The sequence below is a fragment of the Macaca mulatta genome, chromosome 19 (assembly GCF_049350105.2).
Source record: "Macaca mulatta isolate MMU2019108-1 chromosome 19, T2T-MMU8v2.0, whole genome shotgun sequence".
NCBI classification, from domain to species: Eukaryota; Metazoa; Chordata; class Mammalia; order Primates; family Cercopithecidae; genus Macaca; species Macaca mulatta.
The window spans coordinates 53,221,798-53,244,589 of NC_133424.1; the positions used below are offsets into that span (position 1 = coordinate 53,221,798).

General features: G+C 50.5%; 2 protein-coding genes across 8 annotated transcripts in view; one reads left to right on the forward strand and one right to left on the reverse strand.

Annotated features, from left to right (window-relative positions):
* Window positions 1-22,792, forward strand: part of LOC144337526 (uncharacterized) — a 211,581-nt gene that overhangs the window by 183,093 nt on the left and 5,696 nt on the right. The window lies entirely within an intron of this gene.
* The window catches only part of POU2F2 (POU class 2 homeobox 2), a 109,182-nt gene that overhangs the window by 79,880 nt on the left and 6,510 nt on the right, over window positions 1-22,792 (reverse strand). For 2 of the 7 annotated variants that reach the window (XM_077982976.1, XM_077982973.1), the window contains exon 1: window positions 8,156-9,125. The exons of 3 other annotated variants lie outside the window; for them this stretch is intronic. The gene's annotated coding sequence lies outside the window, so the exon portion shown is untranslated. Of the gene's footprint in view, window positions 1-8,155; window positions 9,126-22,792 lie in introns of those variants that run through there. 2 more of the 7 variants (XM_077982972.1, XM_028838867.2) reach the window with 2 other exon arrangements.

The following is a 22,792-nucleotide window of genomic DNA, read 5'->3' on the forward strand; positions in this document are numbered from 1 at the left end:
TTTCCTCTCCGTACCAGATGCTATCTCCATTTATAACGAACTATACACTGAGGTCTGATCAGTGCCGGTCCTGTTGGCTTGGAGCTCTTAGAGAGCAAGGCCCAGGTCTGTCTTGTAAACCACTGTTTCCTCAGCTTCTAAGATAGAGCCTGACTCCTATAGGGGCTCAGTACCTATGTGATGAGTTCGTTAATTCCATGCACATTTTCACACTTGAACATCTACCTATTTTGTTTCACTTTAAGGGGATGAGGCTAGCCTGGGGGGTGTTTGTGTGCTATAACTCAGGGCATGGCCCTTTTGGTCACCACGTGTGGCCTCCCTGTGGGATTTCTGAACATGGCCGGTGTGCACCCATGGGCATACAGGCTGGGATGCTGCCATGTTTTAGTATTTCTATATATACATTTTCTATTGAAAAACAAACCCCCACACGAGGAGCACCCTGGTGTTTTGGTGTCTGTTTTGCCCTGAGAGGTCTCAGCACCTACGTGCCTGCACAGATATCTGGGTTTTCATACCTGTGCCTGAGTATGTGTTTATCCTTGTTTCCAAACCTGGTGTGTCCATTTTGGCAACTCTGTGGACAAACACACACATGTCTATGTGCATTTGCAGGGTTTAGCATCTATGAATTTTCTTAGAGAATCTCTGACCAAAAGTATGGGTACCTGGGTCTCAGGACCCAGGGGTGCACATGGCTATCATGTGTTTCAGAATCTGTGTATGTCTCTTGCAGGATCATTGCATGTGTCTGCATGCTTATGTATTTCAGTATTTGCCTTGTGCATCTGTTAAAGACTTATGTGGCCTCTCTAGTTTGGCGAGTGAGTGCGTGTGTGTGTGTGTGCGTGTGTGTGTGCGCGCGCGCCAGGGGTGATACAAACACGTGTGTGTGTACCTGTGTCTTTCTTCCCCTAGCTGCTGCTGCCTTCCCAGTCTGGATGAGTACCTTTTCTCTATCTCTCTCTCTCACACACACACACTCTTGCTCATATGTGCCTTGCAGATGGGGAGGGGGTCGGGGTGTCAGCGAGCTCCTGTGTCACAAGGTTAATTTCTCCACAGCCAGGCAGGCTGGGCCCTGAGGGGAGTGGTGGGGGAGGGGCTGGTCCCCATAGCCTCTCTGATAAATATGTATTTGGGGCTGCTGTGCTCAAAGGTCATGGGGGGAAAAGGAGGAGGAGGGGTGGTCTGCACTGTGCCGTGCTGCTGGGTCCCAGCCGGGCTCAGCATGAGTTGTGTGACCCCCTCCAGAGGTCTGATGAGATTCAGGGAGATGCCCCCCTCATCCTGGTCTGGCCCACTCCACCCACATCCATGCTCAGAGGGAGATGCTGCTGTGGATACACAGATATTCAAACTCTGAAACAGGCAAGCACACAAGCCCACACCCGCCGACACCTAGACAGAGGCTCAAACAGATGCACAAAGACGGCCTCATGGGCCACCAGATGCATGGACGGCTCAGAGTGCAGAGCCAGACCCATCGCTTCTTCCCCACCCTAACCTTCAACCCAACGTCAAAAAAAAAAAAAAAAATACAAATGCTCAAGAGTGCATAGCGTCTCATAGTAAGAAAGGTTTCTACACATTCAATAGACACAAATGCACACATGGACACAAAAATGCACAGAGTCCAACAAGAAAGGTCCCCGAACACTTTGTGGGTGGGCATGTACACATATACGCATAAGCGCACACACACACAAAGGCACATACATAGATGCACACCAAGAGTCCCAAAGACACAAAGTTCTACAAAGGTAGGCACACGCTGACAACTGCAGATAAATGTATGAACACACATGCACACAAACACACACACATACAAAGACCCCAAGACACAAACGGCAGGCGGGATGCACCGTGGAGCCAGGCTGGGAAACCCACCCTGCTGCAACAGAGCTCAATCTGGCCCCTTCCCCGCTGAGGCGAGAATGGCTGCCTGGTCTCTGGTCATGGGCCCCCCAGCCAGCTTCAGCCAAATGCGCCATCATTTGTCCAGCTCTGAGTCACATCAATTGTCGAGCCTCCCCTCCTCGCTGGCCAGCCATCTCGGCCATCGGCGGCCTCGGCCATTAGTCGGCTCCTGCCTCTGGCCTGTATTTGTTGAATCTCCCTTACCTGGCAGAACCGTCCGGACCAATGGAACCCTCTTGGGGTTGGCCTGACCTTTTCCTCAAGGGATTCCGATGTACCCTGTTGTATGACCCTCAGCCCATGCCTCAGGGCGACCCTCCCCTCAGCAAACTGCTCAGACTGTCATTCTTCAATGACCGCTGGCCACAGTGGTTCTGGTGGATTGTGAGGCTGTGTGTTTGAGTATGTGTGGAAGTCCGCTTGTAGGTATATGTGTATCGGTGGTGGGATGGCTATAGCTATGTTTTAAGTCAAAACGAGTGTGTGTGTGTGTATGCATGTGTGCCTGTGTCTGTGCCTGTGTGTGTGTGTGTCTGTGTGTGAATAAGGGGATAGGAAGTCAGCAGCTTAGCTTAAAGTCAGAGTGCCTGAGTATACGGTTGTGCATATGGGGAGATGGAATGTCAGGGGCTGAGCTTCGTGTGTGTGTGTGTGTGTGTGTGTGTGCACTTTAATGCAGGAGTGACTTGGTGTATCGGCCTGGGCTTGGTGTGGGGGGCCATGAGGGGCCGTGCCTGTTTTGGGCATGGGGGGCAGTGCAGTACAGGCGTCTGTTTCTGAAGCAGTTGTGAGCAAGTGGAATGTGTCTCTCTCAGACTCCGTTGCTTGTGTTTGTGAAAGTGACAGATGCTGCCTCCCTGGCCTCACTGCGGCGGATTAAGTCTGTGAATGCCACATGAGTCTGCACCCCGGATGGGGGAGGGTCCCCAGTCTGCTCTTATACTTGCGTGTGTGGGCCACAGCCCTGTACACTACAGGATCCTGAGAGTGAGGACTAAAGTAGCCCCCTAACCTTGTTGGTTTCTGTGAATGGATGCCAGGATAAAGGTCCTTGTGTGTGTGCACAAGCACACTCATGCTCACACACAAGTCTGTATTATCCAAAGTACATTGTCACGAGATGCACTTGTATATGTGTATGTGTGTGTGATTGCAGGCATGACAGCTCCCCGCTGCCAGCCAGATCAAGTTCAAACTTCTCAGAGCAGCAGCTGAGCATCCACAGACAGGGCCTTGCAACATTGTGCCAACCTCTACTCTTAGACTACACCTCCAATCTGGGCTGCTTCCTCCTCACTTCCCTCTGCCATCTTTATGCCCTCCGACCAGCCTGCTTTTCTCAATGTCTGAGCATTCTCAAAGACTCACCTCCCTGTCTAAACCCACGCCATCCTCATTCCCCACATTCCTAATGACCTGGAAACTCCCTTTGTGCTGACAGTCCAGGCGCCCAGAATCCTAAGGCTGGGATTGGTTCTGCTTCAGAGTCCAGGCCTGTGTTGGCCCATGGTCCATGCCTAGAGATCATTTTCAGGTTAAGGAGTGATCATACCACCATTGCCCGATTACCTCAGGGAACTCACTGGACTTTATTTGTTCAGTGATTCACACCACTCAATAAATACCTATTGAATGCAGGGACCTTGCATGTGGAGCCACCACCTTCAGCCTCCTTCCGAATGCGTCAGAGCTGGGAAAGCTGCCTGTCCTGAGGATCTAATGAAGTTGGGGTGGTGATTGAGTGAGGGAAAATGCACCTGCCTCCCAAGGCCACCATGTGGATTTGCAAAGGTGACACAGGGCTCATTAGAAGGGGTAGGGGGGACCATAAGCTCATGCAAACCCGTCTTTGAACAGGCCCAGCCCCAAACCATCACTGACAGAATGAGCTCAACGATGCTCATTTGCTGGCTCTCCCTTCAGGATATAAAGTGAGACCCAGGTCCTCAGAGCCCTCACTGAACCACATAAGGCATCCATCCACCCGACAAGTCCTGGGAGACAGGTCTGTGGATGGACATCTCAGGGGGCAGGGAGGAAGTGGGGGAAGAGGCAGAGCCAGTGAAAAGAAATGGCGCTGGGGCAGTTAATGGGAGAGGGCAGACCTATAAGGACAGAAAAGGCTCGGTATGAGGAGGACCTTGGTTCTAGCGCCAGCACGGCTGCTGACAGGCTGAGCAAATAATGTGGGCCTCGGAATTCTCATCTGTGAGAGGGGCTCCATTGGGGCTGCTGTGAGAGTGAGGTGAGTGTGAGAGACATCATTGTCATTATTATTACTAGATCAGGAGATGTTGAGCCCAAGGGAAAAATGGTAAGTGACATATATTCAGAAGGAGGAATAGACATCAGTCTGAGGAAGCCTTACACCCACTCTGTCTTCTAACAACTCTTCACACCTGGGCTTCTCAACCACCTCCATCCTGAAATATCTTGGAAATTAACCAGCACATGCCAGAGATGGAAACTTCTCCCTTGCCCCCACTGATGTCCAAGTAGCCCCTGGTGTGGCCATCTGTCCCTGCTCCCCTCGTTGCAAGTCATGCCTCTACACATTATGATTATGTACCAGGGCTATGAAAAGCTCTACCCAGTGGGGTGCTAAGGTTGGGGCCCTTGCTTGGCTGTCACATTGGTGGAGGAACAAGTTCTGGCCTATGGGCCCTGCATACAAGAAGGGAGTATATATGAACCAGAATGGAGGTGGCCTGGAGTGGCCACTGATGGACTTGCTGGAAAAAAAAAAAAAAAAAAACCTGGCCAGCATGTTGTCTAGGACATATAGGCTAACAACCTCTACGCACACAGCATGGGTACAGGGGTGTGTGCATACATGGCCCTGACACAGACACTTTCCATTTTCCCTGCAAAGACTAGCAGAGGGAAGTGAGGGCAACCAAGACCCCCAAAGATGACACTGCAACCTGCCACAGGGTTCACCAGCAGCCTCAGGGAAATGGGGGTCTGGACCTCTCCAACAGCAAGGATGGGCCTCTGTCCAGCATTACCCATAAATCAGGAAGTAGATATGGAATCGCATTATCAGCAACTGGAGATGCTGCCTATGGCCCTGATCAGCTTTACTCCTGGTCTGCCTGTCACCCCCTGACATGGGACGCTTTGTTACTACAGAAGGTCCAGGGAAGGTTTTCATGGGCTGGTAGACTGCGGGGAGAGGGGATCTTTTCTTGTTTTGTTTTCTTGAACCCAGCTTCAAGGTTGCTGTGCAAGCATACTGTCAAACTCAGCCATATGCCCATGACCTCTGTGCACTCACACATCTCTCATCACTCTACCCCAACCCTGCTTCACAAACCCACCCTCCCTTTTACCTGGGACACACAGAGACCCTGAGCAATAACAATATTATCTCCATGCAGAAATCGTACTTTCACATATGTGACTTTCTTTGATGTGCACCCTTGTGTGCACACACTACATTCAGACCTAGTACCCATACACAGAGCCTCTACTCCAAACACGCTGCACATACAAAGTGTCACGTGTCCACTGCTGAAGCCAGACTCGGTACACGGGCCTGCACGCGCGTGGACGGCTTCCATGCACGGAGGCAAAGAGGGCCTCCTGAGTGCACGCATAGCGAGTGGTACATAAACATCAAGACGAGGGAGACATCAGTACAAATTCGCACTGACTCCTTCGTGCACATATGTCACCCATGATGGGGACCCCCAGTACCCGGCCCCCCACAGAAAATGCATGTCACGATTCTACACCTTTGGCTCCTCAGTCTACCAAGGCTTCCAGGCCCAGCACACAGTTAGTCCTTCCTGAACACATCTCGCCACACATGCAGGCCTTGTACACCTGCATGCTGCCGTCATGGTCTGACTCTGTACACACCAGCCCCCCACTGCGCACTGACTCTGTACCCTCCACTTATATCCTGGGGGGTGGAAGAACAAATCCACCTGACAAGATGGCAAGAGAACTAAAAGCTACTGAGCAAAGCGGCTGGTTGGATCTTTCTCTAAATCCAGGACCTACTCCCCAACTCCAGGGGCCCCAGGAAGGAGGCAGAAAGTGGGGAGTGGTCATCAGGCCAAAGGCTTTCTCTCAGGATCTTTTACCTGGACTCGAAAGCTCTAAGGACTCTCTCAAATGGACCTCCGCCCCAATTTCCTCCCGTTTTCACTTCCCGCTAGGCATCCATGTCATTTTCTTCTCTGTCCACACCCTTCTCAGTGGGGCTGAGTCCACAGCCATGAGCCCTCACTTAAGATCTTCCCCTCCCCCTCCCAGAGCCCCAGTGAGCATCGAGCAAGACTTCTCCAGGAGGCCACAAGGAAGTAGGGGGTGGCGCTGGAACCCAGGGGACAGACCCAAACCCCCACTCAGGGTAAAAAAGAGAGTAGAAATATATGAGGTTTCAGAACAGGGGTTAGGCTCTGGTAGGAAGTTGGGGATTCCTGCCTTTGCATGGAGCCCCTTTCCCTGGCACCCTGTTGAAGGCCAGAGCAGCAAGAGTGATGAATAAACGAAACTGAGGGAGGAAATAGAAAGAGCTGGCAACAGGGGAAATGAGTGGCAGGAAGGGAAGAATAAAAGAAAGGGGGAAAGGGGAAGGGAAAAGGGGGAGAAAAAAGAAGGAGGTGCAGATAAGGGAGGTAGAAAAAGAAAAACTAAGGGGTGGGGAGGAGGGGAAAGCTTTTATTGAGAGGAGGAAGAGACAGAGAAACTGGAAAACAGGGAGAAAGAAAAAACAGTAAAGGAGATAGAAATAAAGGAGCCGAGAAAGGACATGAAAAGGGAAAGAAAAGAGAGTAAAGAGGCAGCAGGCAATCGAAGGGGTTCCCCAAGTTACAGACTTTATCCAGAGAGCTGAGGGGTGCACCGTGGCTCCCCAACATCACTCTGGGGCCCTGGAGCTCCGTTTGCTATCTCTCCTCCTGCCTGAGATGCCACCGCCTCTGAGTGCCCCATCCCGGCTGCTTTTTCCTATTTCTCACCGTTTCTGCTGTCCAAGGCACCCTGCTCCTTTCTCTCACCCCTCATTCCCACCCCCCAGCCCTTTCTCGTTCCCTGTGCCCTCTTACCTCTCCCCCCCATGCACCCTGCTTGCTTCGGAGCTTCAGAGACCATCACCGACCAATATCCTCACCATCATCATACTAAACCGGCCCCCACACCCCCAGGAAAGGAGAGAGAGAGGAAAAAAAAAAAAAAAAAAAACAGGCGGAACCGCCACCAGCCCTGACCCCCTCTCGCCTCATTTTCTCCACAGTCGCCCCTTCCTCAAATGCAGGGTCAAAATGGGGTCCCGCCCAGCCCGGGGAGCCTCTCCGAAGCACCGCAGCCAGCCGGGAGCAGATGCCACCTCGCCTCTCTTCTCCGTCCTCGCTCGTTTTTGTGTTCAGTGGCCCCGGTTGCGATTTGTTTTATTTTCATCGTCTTTTTATTGGTATTTTTCTTTTCTTTTCTTTTCTTTATTTTTTGGCCTGGGGGCAGCAGCGGCGAAGCGCCCACCGCCTGCCTCTTTCCTCAGCTCTGCGGCCGTCAGGCTCTTTCTCTAGTCTGCGCTCTTGCCTCCCTCCTTTCTCCTCTGCCTCGGCTCTCGCTCCTCCGCTCCTCCGTCCTTTCAGGTCCGTCCTCAGCCGACTGCCCTCTCCTCTCTCTACTGCTTCCCCCTCCACGCCTCTCCTTTCTCCATCCTTCTTGCCCCTTCTCCCTTTTTCCTCTCCCTCTTCACCTCCTCTCCGTCCCCATTTCTTCCCATCCCTTCCCCCCGCCCCCACGTACACCTCTCCTTTGGTTCCCTCACTGCCACTGAGAGCAAGCTGACCCCCACCCCATCCCCAAATAATAAAAATACCCAGCCAGGGGGCAAAGCCCCGGCGCCGGGCGCCGAGAGGGAGGCGAGAGGGCCGGGGCCGCGGCGGCGGCGGCGGGCAGCCGGAGCGCGGTGCGGAGTGAGCGGCGCCCGCCCGGCTCCCGCCCGGAGAGCTCTCTGCAATAGGCCGAGCCGGCTGCATTAAGCTTCTTGCAATCAATAAAGCGCGGGTCAGATTATGCAAAGCGCAGATATTAATATGCAAAGTTTTAAAGATTTTTAAATGGAAGGGCGAGCGTGGCGCGGGCGGGCGGGCGGGCAGGGGCTGCGAGGGGAGAGGGAGGAAGGGAGGGCGGGCGGGCGGGCGCGCAGGCGAGCTGGGGAGAGGAGGAGGCTGCCCGCCGCCCGCCCGCCCGGCTGCGCCGCGCCGCCTTGCCTTACCGCTGCTCCCATCGGTAGGCGCCGCTGTCTTCGCCATGCGCGTCAGCTGCACGGCTCCGAGGGGATGGCCGAGGAGGAGCCGCCGCCGCCAACGCTACCCCCGCTCCCGCTCCCGCTCCCGCGCCCGCTCGCTGCCTGCTGCTGGCGCTGCTCTGGCCGCTGCTCCTCGCCTGAGCTGCCGGCGCGAGCCCAGGCGCGCGCCATCCCCGGCTCCCACCTTGTCCCCATGGCAACCCCGGGCCCAAGGATGCTCAGAGAGAGAGCGCGAGTGAGAGAGCGAGGGGGGAGAGAGGGAGAGGGAGAGGGCGGGGAGCGCAGGGGACACGGAGGCAGGGAGAGGCCCGAGACCCACAGAGACACAGAGAGACACAGAGACGGAGAGATGCAGAGATATGCAGAAACAGAGACACAGAGATAGAGGAGAGGGGCAGGAATAGAAGGGAACACCGAGACAAGGAGAATCCTTGAGACCCACAGAGACTCACAGAGATACTGAGAGACACAGAGACACACGGACACACAGTAAGAGACAGAGGGGAAAGGGAGAGGGGCAGGGAGCAGAGAGGGATTCAAAGGTATGGGGAGACCCTGAGGTCCAGAGACTCACAGAGATACTCAGAGACACAGAGACGCCCAGAGACAGAGACAGAGGAAAAAAAGAGAGGGGACAGGACAGGGAGCACAGAAGATGCAGAGGCAGAGAAAGACTCCTAGAGGTAGAGAGATGCTCAGAGACACAGAGACACATAGAAACAAATAGACACAGGGACACACAGAGAGAAAAGAGACAGAGAAGGGTGGGGAGCACAGGGGACTCAAAGGCAGGGAGAGGCCCTAAAAGCCAGAGACTCAAAGAGACACCCAGAGACAAAGAGGAAAAGGAGAAGGGAGAGGGCAGGAAGTATAGGGGACATGGAGGCAAAGAGAGAGACTCATAGAGGCAGAGAGATGTCCAGAGACACACAGAAACATAGAGACACAGGGACAGAGTGGGGGGAGAGGAAGGAGGAGGGAGCAGATGGGGACACAAAGGGGTGCCAAGAACCACAGAGACACCCAGGGACAAAGAGATAAGGAGAAGAGGTCCATGCAGAGAGAGAGATGCAGAGTCAGAAAGATAGCCACAGAGAAGTAGACACACAGAGATAGGGAAATAGTGAAAAAATATATATGAAGAGAGAAAGAGACTAATTCACAAAGAGAGAGTCACAGAAATAAGAGATAGATATGCACAAATCAGAGATAGAAGAAAGCTACATGCAAAGAGAGACAAATGAAGATGCAAGGCAGTGTTGCAGAGATACAGAGATAGGGAGACATAGAGACAGAGGCAGACACACACAGAGGTAAGAGAGATAGACCTGAGGAAGCAGAGATTAAGAAAGAGCCATTGAAAGAGACAGAGAAAGAGAGACAGAGAGATGCAAAGCCAGAAAGACAGACACTGACAGAGACCAAAAGATACAGAGACTGAGACTGAGAGAGAAAAAGGCACACAGAGTCAAACAAGGAGACAGAGTCAAACAAGGAGGTGTAGACAGAAACACAGAGAAATATACATAGGGATTCTGAGAGAGAACCTAAGAAACAGAGACAGAAAGAAATGTGCAAAGAGAGAAACAGAGATCAAGACATAAAAAGAGATGAAAAGAAGTACAGAGATGGTGAGAGAAAGAAAGCAAAGGCAGAGACCCAGAGAGTCAAAGTGAGGCAGAGAAATGCAGAGACATGGACAGAGACTGCAAGAAAGTGACAGGAACAGAGGAACCTCAGGGGACACACAGAGAGACACACAGTGAGATGGAGAAAGGCACTGGAAGAGGCTTTCTGTTGGACAGAGATCCACAGAGAGATGCGAGACAGAGACAAGAAGAGACAAACGGAGAGTGAGAAATAGAGAATGAGATCTGGTAGACGAGGTTGGGGATGGGGGGCAAAGAGACAGAGCCCAGGTAAAGGAGGAAGGGACAGGCTGGGGTGAGAGCAGAAAGTAGGAAGGTGACAAGAGGGTCCAGGGAAGCACCAAGGGGGAAAGGGCAGATAGGAGGGGAGAGAAGAATAGCAGAAAGGAGAGGAGTGGGGAAGGGAGGGGAGGGGAGGAAAGAGAGGAGGGCAGTGCCCAGTCACCAAGCACCTCCCCTGTGCCAGGCACATTATGGCTTGGGGACAGGGAGGAAGGAAAGGAAGGCCAAGGGTGAAGGGGCTCCGACCAGAGGAAGGTGGGCATAGGGTCTTGGGAGGGTGCATGGCTCCTGCCCCCTGCTGGCAGGGGCGCAGTGGTGCAAAGAGGAGGATAGGGTTGCAAGTGGTACCCAGACCTGGGAGGGGGTGTGAGAGGGAGGAAAAAGGACGGGGAAGGCAGGGAGGGAAAGGGAGGAGGAGGAGGAGGAGGACGCAGGCACGCGCTGCGCGGTCTTGGCTTAGCAGCTGCAGCCGCCCTTCGCTTTGTTACCAGCAAGGCTACCCCGTGCGTACTGAGTGGGCATGCGGGACCCTCGTGTGTGTGTGTGAAACACGAGAATCACCAACTGCCCACGTGTATGGAGAATGCTCCCAAGACCTACACTGGAAGTGCGTAACATAAATAAATATAGGAAACACCTACCCCGTGGGCGTACAAAGTAAGTACCCAGGACCTGTGCAGCCTGTGCATAATAGACACAGAACTACCTACTACTCCCTGTACAGAGCAGCCTCCTGGGACCTGCACTGTGTGCGCAACACAAATAAATGCAAGGAAACACCCTCTGTCCATACAAAGTAGGTATATGGGTCTTATGCAGCAAGTACATAATGGACATGGGACCACTTAATACCCCCCATACAGAGCAGACTCCTGGGATACACACGGTGTGTTCACAACACAAATAAATACAGGAAACGCCCACTCCACCTGCACACAAACTAGGCACATGGGCCTACAGGGCATGAACACAGTGGATACGGAACCACCCCATAGCCACCTACCAAGCAGCCTCCCTGGGACCTATACTGTGTGATCACAACACAAACGAATGCAGGAAGTACCCCATCCCCCGTGCCTACAAAGCAGGCACACCAACCTAATAGACTTAGCTAGTGTGAACATAAGAGACACCCATGAGCAGGTTCTGGTGACCCACAGAAGGCACATAACAAAACTGAACATAAGAAACACCCACTCCGCTTGCATGCAAAGGCACATAGGGTCCCACTAGTGAGGAGGGAACTCAAAAAATGATGTGTATAATGAAAGCTCACATACTATCCACTCTGGAAAGAGCAAAAAGGAATACCGGACCCTGCAATGAAGCTACCCAGAAGACTCCCAGGTCCCTCTGTCTGTACGTGTACAATAGACCCAAGAGGAGCTATGGACAACCTGAGTACCTACTAGAAGGGAAGCAGGGACAAGGCAGAGGCCAAGGATGTCCTGTTCCCTCTCTTGGCCCTGGCTCCTACAAGGACCAGTACATGGATGGGGTGGGAGGGCTCATCTTTTCTAAGAATGACCAAGTACATAATAATTGTGTGTGCAGTGAGTATACACTAAGCACACAGCGCCAATTTTTGTTTATTTGTTCTGAGATAGGGTCTCCCTCTGTCAACTAGGCTGGAGTGCAGCAGCGTGATCATGGCTCACCGCAGCCTCACACTCCTGGACTTAAGCAATCCCCTCTTGCCTCAGCCACCCAAGTAGCTGGGACTATAGGCATGACCACCACACCCACCTAGTATTATTTTTTTTTTAGCAGAGATGAGGTCTCCATATGTTCCCCCAGGCTAAAGAACCAATTTTAAGGATCCAAAAAACTTCGTTTGATATGTGCTAAGTCCATATCATGTGCTTACTTGCCAGCATGTTAAGAGTCTGTGGTCCACAGCCTATGCATGATTGGTATCTTAATTATCCAGAATATCCATATTAAGCAGAAGCTGACATCCCTCACGGACTTACAAAAGTCAGATCCAATAAGAGACTCAAGCAATCCCCACATGCAGGTTGCCCTAACTGATTTCTAGGGCTCCGCGCAGCCCTGAGTCATGATCCCACGAAGGCTGATGCAGCATATGTATACACACCAGGCACAAGCAAAGATGTACACCATACACTGCATACAACACAGCAAAAACATGTGTGCTTTCTTGGCTTCTGAAATAGCCCAATTCCAGAAGTACTAGACTCCTGTGAGGAATATGTGTGTGTGCATGTCTGAGTGAGGGCCATCTCTGGGTACAGGTGTGCATGTACATGGCTCTTCCTGTACAAGTGAGCTCAGCTCTTATTCCCTCCTCGTTCTGCCTGTTCATCTTTCGGAAATATGTATACAAATAATAGTACCTGATGTATACTAAGTACAAAACATTGCAAGCTATGGATGCCTTTAATTGCGTGTGTGCGTCTGAACATACATTTATTTATTTGTTTTTTGTTTTTTGTTTTCGAGACAGAGCCTTGCTTTGTCACTCAGGCTGGACTACAGTGGCACAATCTCGGCTCTCTGCAACCTCCACCTCCCAAGTTCAAGCTATTCTCCTGCCTCAGCCTCCCAAGTAGCTGGGATTACAGACGCATGCCACCACGCCCAGCTAATTTTTGTATTTTTGGTAGAGACGGGGTTTCACCATGTTGGTCAAGTTGGTCTCAAACTCCTGAGCTGGTGGTCCACCCACCTCAGCCTCCCAAAGTACTGGGATTACAGGTGTGAACCAACACGCCCAGCCTTGAACATACCTTTAGATAGATGCATTTGCTCATTAATGAAACATTTGTTCACACATCTGTGGCTGTGTGTGTGTGTGTGTACATCTTGGTGTCTTGGTTACGAGTCTTGGGGCTCCCTTCCAACCTCTGAGGATAAAGGGTATGAGATAAGGGAAACGAAGGCGCACAAAGCAGGAAGGGAAGAAACTGGAGAGAAGGAAAAAAAGTGGTGCAAGGAGAAGGGGCAAAAAGAAGAGACCTGTTATTCGGGAAGCTGAGGCACAAGAAACACTTGAACCCAGGAGGCGGAGGTTGCAGTGAGCCGAGATTGTGCCACTGCACTCCAGCCTGGACAATACAGCAAGACTCTGTCTCAAAAAAAAAAAAAAAAAAGAGAGAGAGAGAGAGAGACAGACCTGGACCTGGAACTGGATGTATAGAAGGAAGGGAGGAGGCCCTGAGGACACAGGCAGAGGGAGATGTGGTGGGTGAGGAAGGAGGAGAACAAGGACAGGAGGAGAATGGGTGGGAGAGAAAAGAGGAAGCTAGGAAAAGGAGGAAGGGAGGTGAATGGTGAGCAGAGTGGAGTGAGGGTATCAGGAAGAGTGAAGGGGACTGGGGAGAGGAGAAAGAAGATGGGAGAAGGAGATAAAGACCCAAAGGAAAGAAATAAGAAACAGACAAAGGCTTTTCTGGTCGAATGAAATTTAGAGGTTGCCCCAGTGATCTCCTATGGGGAGGTGTTTGAGTCGGAGGATGAAGGTGAAGCAAAAGAGATAAAGGAAGAGGAATCACCACCTAGCTCCCTAGAATGGGGCAGCCAGCTGTCTCCATCATCCTAGAAAGGGCCCAGAGAGAGGGACCCGGAGGCACAAAGAGAGAGGTACGCAGAGCTGGACTGACATGTGGAGTCATCTGAAGTGGGTAGGGTCCTGGGACAGGCAGGAGGAGTGGAGAGACTGGCAGACTCAGGGAGGCCAGGGCTCAGTGGTGTGGAGACTTCCAAAGACCAGGAGGAGGTTGGAGCAGGCAATGGAGCAGGCAATGGAGCAGGCCCTGAGACCACAAGCGGGGAATCGAAGACCAGGTGAAGAGAAGCGGGTTAGAGAAGGCCAGAGAAGTGAGGGCCTGCTGAACAGAACCAGCCAGGGTAAATGGAGGAGCAGCTGGAGTGGGATGCAAAGGCCATGAGGCATCTTGCAGATAGGTCCTGCCTTATGCACACCTGGGTTCAGAAGCTCTCCCAGGCTGACTCTTCCTGAGCATTCAGTTTGGTTCCATTTAAGACATGCGTACTGAATACCATCACGGGCTAGCACTATGTTGCAAGCTGAAGAAACAAATGCAAATGATACACAACTCTGCCCTCATAGAGACCCTCATCTGAAGTTGTTGCCGGGGGGGAATGAACAATAAATACACAGTTATTGATACACACAGCAACACAGATGTACCTCACAACCAAAGTGAGAAATGCAGAAGACCACACACTGTAGGATTCCATTTACATGAAATTCTAGACAGCAAAACTACTGTGACAGAAAAGCAAATGAGTGGTTGAAAAGGGTTGGAGTGGAAGGAGGGGACCTGACAGCAAAGGCGCCGGAGGGAACTTTTTGGGGTAATGGAAATGTTTTGTAACATGATCGTGGTGGTGGTTACACAACTGCGTGTGCGTGTAAACTCATCAAACTGTATACTTAAAACTGGTGAATTTTATCGCATGCAAATTGTATCACAATAAAGCTGATTGCAAATAAATAAATAAATTATTACCAGCCAGAATATTCAAGACTCAAGATAAAGTTCTATGGGAGCCAAGAGGAGGTGGATGGGGCAGTGAGGGAAGGCTTCTGAGAGGAGGTGATGCCTGAGATAAGACCTGAAGGATAAAGAGGAGTCAGGATGGAGGAGACGTTCCCATGGAAGAAGAGCTTTCACATGGAAGCAGGTGAGAACTGAAAAAAGTTCACTATGTTTTGAACACAGAATGCAGAATAAGACTATCAAGAAGTGAGAGCAAAGAAAATTAACGTTCAAAATACAAACCCATGGCTATTGGAAGTACCATGTTGAATAAAACCCACCTGCACCTGGAAAGGCCCAGAGAGAAGGAAAGTGCAAGACACAATTGGGGAATTTTTTTTTTTTTTTTTTTTTTTTTTTTTGAGACAGGGTCTCCCTCTGTCATCCAGGCTGGAGTGCAGTGGCGCAATCACAACTCACTGCCGCCTCAACCTTCTCCTGCCTCAGCCTCCTGAGTAGCTGGGACGACAGGCGTGCGCCACCACACCCTGGTAATTTTTGCATTTTGTGGTAGAGACAGGTTTTTGCCATGTTGCATGGCCTGGTCTCGAACTCCTCGGCTCAGGTGATCTACTGGCCTTGATCTCCCAAAGTGCCGAGATTACAGGCATGAGCCATCGCACTGGGCCAGGACTGGGGATTTCTCTTTTTTTTTTTGAAACAGAGTCTAGCTCTGTCACCCAGGCTGGAGTGCAGTGGCGCAATCTCGGCTCACTGCAAGCTCTGCCTCCCGGGTTCACGCCATTCTCCTGCCTCAGCCTCCCAAGTAGCTGGGACTACAGGCACCCGCCACCAGGCCCGGCTAATTTTTTTTTTTTTTTTTTTTTTTTTTTGCATGTTTAGTGGAGACGGGGTTTCACCGTGTTAGCCAGGATGGTCTTGATCTCCTGACCTTGTGATCCGCCCGCCTCGGCCTCCCAAAGTGCTGGGATTACAGGCGTAAGCCACCGCACCCAGCCAGGACTGGGGATTTCCAATTGTCCTCCTGTCTGCCCCACAGAAAGGTCTCCTTCCCGCTGCCCTTCCCAGAACTTCCTCCCTGCTCTTTTCACATGGGGATGTCTCTCTCCATTAGGAAACATCCTCTGCTCTGGACCTGTCCCCCAACGCTGTCCATATCTCCAACAGCTTGTGGGCCCCAGTGAATCCCTCCAACCTGGATTCCATGTGGCCACTGCCCCCTGGTGGCTGAAGTGATGCATTACTAAGGATGAAGGGACACCTCCAAGTCCAGGCCCAGCCTGCCCTTCCAGAGGCCAGTCCAAGCCACTCCCACTACTGTCCCCCAAGACACACCCCTGTTCCTGACAGTCTCCTCCTTGCTAAATCCAACAAACACTTTCCAGTCCTATCTGACTCTCCTCTGCAGCATGTAGCCACAGATATCTTTTCAAAATCTTCTTGGTGTCTAAGAAACCTTACTCTCTTGGTTCTCCAGCTCTGTCTGGCTGCTCTCCCAGGGTGAATCATCTCCTCCCACAACTGCTTTCTCTATGCTGGTAATCACTAAATTTGTCTCCAGTTTAGCCCTCTCTCCTAAGCTTCACATCAGGATACCCAGCCACCTCCTAGAGGTTCTAAAAATACCTCAAAATCAACATGTCTAATCTAAACATGTCATCTACCCTACCATGCCCCCAGACCTTGGTTCCCGCTCCCCATGGTGACACTCCATCCGTTCTGGCATTCAAGTCAGAAAAACGGTCCCTGTCCTTGTCACCTTCCTCTTCCTCATATTCACATCCAATCAAAGACTTGAAATCCCATCCAGTTCATTTACTTCATTAATATTAATATGAAAAATTATGAATATATGAAATTGACAATATCACCTAGCTTTTTCTTACAAAACGGGAATTTCATAGAGTTCAACTGAGTATTTCTCAAATCCATCTCCTCTTCTCTTCCCTGCACCCAGTGTCCTAGTTCAGGCCTCCACATCTCCTGCTTGGCCCATGGATGTCCTTCCTACCTGGCCTCCCAGTCTCCCGTCTTGCCCCCTTTCTAGTCTATCCTCCACACTGGCTACTGAGGTAATTAATCTTTCTACAATATGGCTCTGATCAAATCACTCCCCTGCTTCAAACTCTTATTCCCTGTTGCACACACGACAGAAGCCAAACTCCTTACTCAGCTTTTCAGACCTTCACAGTAACTGGCTCCTGGGAGCACCACTATGCACCCTATACTCCAACCACACCAAACCACTGCCACTTCCTTGAATTCACCTCCCTTAACCTTCTGGCCTTTGTACTTGCAGTTCCCTATAACTGGAATGCCTTTCTCACTCTTCTTACCCTGGCTAACTTCTACTTGACTTGAAGAACCAACTAATATAAATCATATGTTAATGTAGACCTCCAGTTCATCCATTCATCCATTCAATACACATAGCTTGAGTACCTATACTTGTATGATCTCCATAGAAGGTACTGGGGACACAAAGCAGAACAGGACGCAATTCCTGCCATCAAGAAAGCTCATGGTCCAGTAGGAGACACAAATGCATATATAAATCACAACAGTATAGTGTGCTAGGACACAAAACTAGACCGGGAAAATTGAATTTTACTTATTTTTGAGATGATGTCTCACTCTGTTGCCCAGGTTGGAGTGCAGTGGCACTATCATGGCTCACTGCAAACTTGAACTCCTGGGCTCAAGTTATCCTACTGCCTCGCCCACCCCAGTAGCTGGAACTGTAGGTGTGCACAACTACACCAGGCATTTTCTTGAATTTTAAAGGGGATTGGGAGGCTGAGGCGGGTGGATCACGAGGTCAGGAGATTGAGACCATCCTGGCTAACAAAGTGAAACTCCGTCTCTACTAAAAATAAAAATAAAATAAAAATTGGCTAGGCGTGGTGGTGGGCGTCTGTAGTCCCAGCTACTCGGGAGGCTGAGGCAGGAGAATGGTGTGAACCTGGGACGTGGAGCTTGCAGTGAGCCAAGATCGTGCCACTGCACTCCAGCCCGGGTGAGAGAGAGAGATTCTGTCTCAAAAAAAAAAAAAAAAAAAAAAGACTTTTAAAGAGGAAATAGTCCTTCTGAAGGGGTCATTAAAATTGGAGGGAAGCATGAACAAAAGCACACAAGTGAGGAAGAGTAGGTTGTGTGCAGGGAGGCAGCTGGGATTGCTAAAGCATAAACCATAAGAGAAAAATGCAGCTGGAGAGACTAGATGGGGCCCAATCATTAAGTATCTTTTGATCTAGGAGGCCATGGGGAGCGGCTGATGGGTTTTCATCAAAAGCAGCTTTGCATTTTTGAGAATATGAATCTGAGGGAACAAGAATGAAGGCAGGAAAAGCCAGGAAGCTACTGCAATAGCCTAGGCAAGAGATGCTAATGGCCAGTATTGACATTGGTATCAGGGACATGAAGGAGGCAACAGGTTTAAAAAACCCGGAAGTAACTCAAGTCAGCAGGGCTTTATGTTTGGATATGAGGGTCAGGGAGAGGGTTGTGTCAAGGATGATGCCCACGTTTCTCACTTGGATGCCTGGAGGTGCCATTCATTGAGACAGGAAAAAATAGAGGCACAGAACTTATTCAACAAAGTTCTTTCTTGAACCTTTTATATCTGAGGTACCTATGGGACATGCCCTGGATCCAGCAAAGAGTTATATTAGAATACAGTTGTGTGTAGTGTCATGGAGAGAGGTCTCTGGGCTGAAGATTTGGACATTATTAGCATACAGTTGATAGCTGAAACCAAGAGTCGATGATGTCCCTCAGGAAGAATACGCCGAATGTGAAGAGCTCTAAGCCCAGGAAAGAGCCCAGGAGAAGCGCCACATTTCAAAGGTGGGCAGAGGCTAGGTGCGGTGGCTCACGCCTGTAATCCTAGCACTTTGGGAGGCTGAGGAGGGCAGATCACCTGAGATCAGGAGTTTGAGATCAGCCTGGCAAACATGGCGAAATCCCATCTCTACTAAAACTACAAAAATTAGCTGGGCGTGGTCGTGGGTGCCTGTAATCCCAGCTATTTGGGAGGCTGAGGTAGGAAGAATTGCTTGAATCTGGAGGCAGAGATTGCAGTGGGAGCAGAGATCATGCTGCTGCATTCCAGCCTGGATAACAGAGCGAGACTCCATCACGGAAAAAAAAAAAAAAAATGGTGGGCAGAGGACTGGAGTCCCTAAATGGACCAGAGAAGAAGCTGTCAGGGAGAAGAGAAGAGAACCGTGAGCCTGCTTCATTATGGAAGCTGTGGTAGGCAGTCCTTAAGAGGTCCCAGTGACCCCTGCCTCCTGACACTCATACCCTTGTGTGGTGCCCTCTGCTTGAACGTGGGCTGAACCTTTTGACTCACTTATTTTTTTAAATCATTCTATATTTCATTTCAAAAGTGACTCACGGCCGGGCGCGGTGGCTCAAGCCTGTAATCCCAGCACTTTGGGAGGCCGAGACGGGCGGATCACGAGGTCAGGAGTTCGAGACCATCCTGGCTAACACGGTGAAACCCCGTCTCTACTAAAAAATACAAAAAACTAGCCGGGCGAGGTGGTGGGCGCCTGTAGTCCCAGCTACTCGGGAGGCTGAGGCAGGAGAATGGCGTAAAAACCCGGGAGGCGGAGCTTGCAATGAGCTGAGATCCGGCCACTGCACTCCAGCCTGGGCGACACAGCAAGACTCCGTCTCAAAAAAAAAAAAAAAAAAAAAAAAGTGACTCACTTCTCATGAATAGAATGTGGCAAAAGTGACAGGATACTTCTGAGATTAGGTTATAAAAGACTATGGCCTGGCGCACTGGCTCATGCCTATAATCCCAGCACTTTCAGAGACCAAGGCAGGTGGATCGCTTGAGCTCAGGAGTTCGAGATCAGCCTGGGCAACATGGTGAAACCCCGTCTCTACCAAAAATACAAAAAATTAGCCAGACATGGTGGTGCGTGCCTGTGGTCCCAGCTATTCAGGAGGCTGAGGTGGGAGGATCACTTAAGCCTGGGAGGCAGAGGTTGCAGTGAGCTGAAATGGTGCCACTGCACTCCAACCTGGTTGACAGAGTGAGACCCTGTCTCAAAAAAAAAAAAAAAAAAAAAAAAAACAGGGCTGGGTGTGGTGGCTCACGCCTGTAATCCCAGTACTTTGGGAGGCCAAGGCAAGCAGATCACTTGATGTCAGGAGTTCAAGACCAGCCTGGCCAACATGGTGAAACTCCATCTCTACAAAAAATACAAACATTAGCTAAGGGTGTTATCACACACCAGTAGTCTCAGCTAGTCAGGAGACTGAGGTGAGAATCGCTGGAACCTGGGAGGTGGAGGTTGAGCTGAGATTGCACCACTGTACTCCAGCCTGGGTGACAGAGTGAGAGAAAGAAAGAAAGAAAAAAGAAAGAAAAGGCCGGGCGCGGTGGCTCAAGCCTGTAATCCCAGCACTTTGGGAGGCCGAGACGGGCGGATCACGAGGTCAGGAGATCGAGACCATCCTGGCTAATATGGTGAAACCCCGTCTCTACTAAAAATACAAAAAACTAGCCGGGCGAGGTGGTGGGCGCCTGTAGTCCCAGCTATTCGGGAGGCTGAGGCAGGAGAATGGCGTAAACCCGGGAGGCGGAGCTTGCAGTGAGCTGAGATCCGGCCACTGCACTCCAGCCTGGGCGACAAAGCGAGACTCCGTCTCAAAAAAAAAAAAAAAAAGAAAGAAAAGAAAAAAGAAAGAAAAGAAAGAAAGAAGGAAAGAAGGAAGGAAGGAGAAAGAAAGGAAGGAAGGGGAGGAAGGAAGGAGGAAGGAAGGAAGGAAGGAGGGAAGGAAGGAAGAAGGAAGAAAGGAAGGAGGAAGGAAGGAAGGAACAAGGAAGGAAGGAGAAAGGAAGGAAGGAGGAAGGAAGGAAAAAGGAAAGGAAAGGACGCAGGGAGGGAGGAAGGAAGGAAAGAGAAAGAAAGAAAGAAAAAGAAAGAAAGAAAGAAAGAAAGAAAGAAAGGAAGGAGAGAGAGAGAGAAAGGAAGGAAGGAAGGAAAAAGAAAGAAAGAAAAAGAAAGAAAAGAAAGAAAGGGAAGGAAGTAAGGGAGGAACAGAGGAAGGAGAGATAGATGAAAGAAAGAGAAAGAAAATGAAAGAGGCCGGGCGCAGTGGCTCAAGCCTATAATCCCAGCACTTTAGGAGGCCAAGGCAGGTGTATCACCTGAGGTCAGGAGTTCGAGACCAGCCTGGCCAACATGGTGAAACCCCATCTCTACTAAAAATACAAAAATTAGCCGGGCATGGTGGCAGGCACCTGTAATCCCAGCTACTTGGGAGGCTGAGGCAGGAGAATCACTTGAACCCGGGAGGTGGAGGTTGCAGTGAGCCGAGATCGCGCCATTGCACTCCAGCCTGGGGTACAACAGCCAGAGTTTGTCTCAAGAAAAAAAAAAAGAAAGAAAAAGAAAAGAAGATGAAAGAAAGACAGAGAGGGAGGGAGGGAGGGAGGGAGGGTGGGAGGAAGGAAGGAAGGAAGGAAGGAAGGAAGGAAGGAAGGAAGGAAGGAAGGAAGGAAGGAAGGAAGGCAGGCAGGCAGGCAGGCAGGCAGGGCCTTGGGTTGATTTAATATGCAGAAGCCAAGGGAGGAAAGATTTCTAAAAGAGAGGTACTGGTCGATGGAGTTAAAGCTTTAGAAAAAGATGAAAAATATCCCTGGATTTGGCAAGACAAAGTCCTTAACAAGCTCAATGTGAATGGTTTCAGTGAGCTGTGACTCAAATGGGAGGTGAAGGCCAGGACTGGTAAGCAGGAATGGATACCAATGTTTCTGCCTGCCCAGCATCCATTTCGCCATCCTCTGTAATGGCTCCCTGACTTTTCACTGAGTACCCATTACCCATGTCCTACTGGATATGTTTCCATGAGACTGTCAGGGCACCCAGCTGTCCAAAGGCCAAGGGGAGTCATGGGAGGCCGCATGACTCAAGCTGCACCAGTCAGAAGCTCTCCCTGGAATCTGAATCATAAGCTTATGTGACAGGAGTCCCAAATCTGATTGGAGCTGATTCATGCTGCACCCAGGGTCCTGAGGAAGCTGCCATTCCTTCCTGCTACTTCAATCCCTGCTACCGCCCTGGTTCTAGTCTTTTCTGAAGCCTGCTTCTTTAGTCTCTCCCTGTTGTGAGTGCCACCTTAATCTCCTTCTAATAAATATCTTTCTTGCTTAAGTTAGCAAGAGTCGGTCTCTGCTGTTGCAGCCAAAGAACCCTAACTCATACTTGTCCTTTCAAGAATTTGGGATGAGATGAGGAGGACAACGAAGGACAAGCACGAGGGCAGCAAAGCCTGGAGGAAAGTAGAGGTTTTTTTGAGTGGGAGGGAGTTTGTTTTGTTTCTTTGTTTTTGAGAGAGGGTCTCACTCTGTCACCCAGGCTGGAGTGCAGTGGTGGGATCATAGCTCACTGTAGCCTCAATCTCCCAGGTTTCAGCAATCCTCCTCCCTCAGCCTCCTGAGTAGCTGGGACTACAACAGGTGCACACCACCACACTTGGCTAATTTTTTTTATTTTTAGCAGAGACAAGGTCTCACTATATTGCCCATTCTGGTCTCGAACTCTTGGCTCAAGCAATCCTCCCACCTCAGCCTCCCAAAGTGCTGGGATTATGGGCATGAGCCACTCTGCATCTGGTGAGTTTTTTTCTTTTAGTTAGTTTCTAAGGTAGTAGAAATGTGAATGTATCTATAGGTTGAGAAGGAGGACAGAGAAGAGGGAAGGTCTGAAAACAGGGAAGGGAAGAAAGATGGAGTAAGAGTCTGGGAGTCATGCTGGGATGAGCAATACACAGGTAGAGAGGGGGACCAGAACAGAGCCTGGAGAAGTGAAATAAATATGGGTGTGGCTACATGAAGGGCTGTTTCATTCATTTAAAAAAATCTATCTATATATATATATAAAAACCTATATATATATATATGGGTTTGATAACAAGCTGAAGGAAATCATGGTCCGTTTGCCTCAATTTTATTTGTTGAGACTGAAAGGGTAGGGTTGTAAGGATACTCAAGGGAGAAGGGTAAGTGAGAGAGGGGGCTAGCTAAGAAGTTTGAGTGACACTTGTATGTGCTACTCTGCCACCATTTTTCCCTGAGCCAAGTTCTACCACCTGGACCACAGTCAGGGATATGCTGGCAGATAAGGCAGAGGCTGGAGGTATAAGGGGCTGGGCACGATGGTTCA